Below are 2,678 nucleotides of genomic sequence, written 5' to 3'. Positions count from 1 at the left end.
CTTCATCCAGGGTTGAATCTGGGTATTATTTAAAAATTCATTCACTCATTCGTTCCGGCAGTGTTACTGTAAGACTCAGGTCAATTATGACCAACTCTGTACTATTGATAGATCTTTCTATTTGCATGTCTTAAAACACAAACATGTAAATTAAAGCATAACAAACATTTAGGGAAGTCTTAAGATATTTCTAGAGAGGCCCAGTAAAGGAGTCAAAATTAATTTCGAACAACAATAAAACAGGCCAAATCTATCTTAAAGACATCTAGAAAATCCTAAGGAGTCTCCTGTATGACTTTTCTCCTGGTTAGAACATTAGTTAGTCGTAGAACTAAAATCTCATAGTTGACATTCATTTGCTGTTAAATCAAAGAAACAAAAACTAGAAAAAGAATCTCAAGCAAATATATGTATGATTTAGCTTATAATCCAACATTAATCAATATAACCAAAACTAGTTTATTATTATCAAGTCAAAAAATTCAGAGAAAGCATACTCATTAAATTCCTAGAAATAACTTACATTTAAATATTTCTGTAGCTGAAGCTGACTTTTTTTTCCCCTGGCAAATCTTTTATGTTTAATAACTCACCAATATTCCTCAGTGCCAGATCATAGGGACTTAACCCTCGAACAGAGGCAATCTCATAAAAATTAAAGGCCAAAGCTCACTGCACTCCGATTGTGTGTCATATCCCTTGGGCACCTACGACTTTATTTCTCAAACTCAATGTCTGTTTTGTTTTTATTGTCACATCCCATATGACAAAAAACAGTCTAATCAATAAAACATAATAAAATACATTGTTACTATTTAGTAAGTGGAAATGAAAACAACATTAGACACAAATTGAGGGTTGCATGCAATCTCACTAATTATATGAAAAATCTGATTAATAAAATTGGATTATTATCAATTGATATAACAACTAATAAAATAAAAATCTATTGAATTGTTGCAAATTTATGCCAATTAATGTTGTCCATATTAAGTTAAAAAAGCTTAGGCTTCCAGAGCTTTGCTTACTAACTAATAGTTTGGTCAAACTTATAGAATAAGTTGGCAATAAGACCTAGCTAGCCTCCCACCTAATTTGAATTTCTATAGATTGTCTTAAAAACTTCTTCAAGTAAATAATAAAATGCTATCTTAGTCCATTCTACCAAACTACCATAGTCTGGGTGGTTTATATACAACAGAAATTTATTTCTCAGAGTTTGGGAAGCCTGGAAGTTCAAAAGCAAGGTGACGACAGATTAAGTGTATCCTTCCTGGTTCAAGGGCAGCCATCTTTTGCTTTAATTTCAAATGGCAGAAAGGGTAAAAGATCTTCCTAGAGTCTCTTTTCAAAGGGCAGTAATCCCATTCATAAGAGCTCCATCCTCATAATTATCTTTTAAAAGCCCTATCTCCTGATACCATCACCTTGGGATTTAGGATTTTAACATATGAATTTAGGGAGACATAAACATTTAGTCCATTTATTCTTCCGTTGCTTTCTCAAATTCATGTCCATCTCACATGCAAAGTACATTCATTCCCTCTCAATAACCCCAAAAATGTAAACTCATTTCAGAATCAACTTTTAAGTATGAAGTCCAGAGTCTCATGAATATCATCTATAGATGAGACAAGAAATGATTCATCTTGAAGTAAATTCTACTCTAGAGGCAAGCCTGTAAAATCCAATGTTAGTGCATATGGGTGTTAAGTACAGGACAGAGATTTTCATCCCACAAGAAAGAAATAGGAAAGAAGAAAAAGTTAGCAGCTTCTCAGCAAGACCAAAACCTTAGGACTAGAGAATAATCTTTGCCCAATTGTCTGCATTTTGAAGCTATGACTTCATGACTTAGAGTTTTTCCAGGTCAAAGTTGAACTCCCAGGGTTCTCAGTGGCCCTGCCCTCACGCTTTAGGTGGTTTTGCTGGGTACAGCCCACAGTGCTGTAGATAACTCTTACTGGTTGGAGTTGGCCCTCCTGAGCTAGAATTGTATGCCAGTAGCTCTACCAACCTTGGGTGTTAGAGGTAGCCCACCTCCATGGCTCCACTCGACCTTGCCCTACTGGGTCCTATCTGTGGTAGCACTGTTCCTGCAAAGGTTCTTTGCCTGGGTTATTTCCCTTTAGATTCCTATGGCTTAATTCTTAAAAATCTAGCTGTAATTAACCATGTTCTCACAACTATGTGAGCTCTGCACTGGGAGAGAAGGAACCACACACCATACAGGTGCTGCCAAATACCTTCATTCACTTTCTGAAGGGAAATAACACTAGAGGCCCATTGGAGCCACATCAGAGTCATATCTGAGAGAGGAAATATGACCCAAGGGTGTGGGGAGTAAAGGCTGCAACGTGAGACAGAACCAGGCAACATACACCCAGGTCCCAAAGATACAGTTGGTCCCTGCTTTGGAAGTGCTCTCATGACCTCTGAAATGGTTTGGAGTAGAGGGGAGTCATCTTTTCACTTTTCTTGGACAGTAGCTCCTGGCTTCTCTTTTGATGGCTCCCTAATAATCGCTTTATCTTGTGGTTGTTTGGCCATAGCTTGTGCTAACTCAAGAAAAGTCTCTCTCATTATTTTCAATATGGATAGGCACAAACTGCTAAAATCCTTTAAGTACTGCTTCTCTTTTAGTTAACAATTTCAACTTTAAGTAACTTCCCTCTCTT

Source organism: Tupaia chinensis, unplaced genomic scaffold, assembly GCF_000334495.1.
Source record: "Tupaia chinensis unplaced genomic scaffold, TupChi_1.0 Scaffold146594_1, whole genome shotgun sequence".
NCBI classification, from domain to species: domain Eukaryota; kingdom Metazoa; phylum Chordata; class Mammalia; order Scandentia; family Tupaiidae; genus Tupaia; species Tupaia belangeri.
This window is presented reverse-complemented; position numbering follows the sequence as displayed.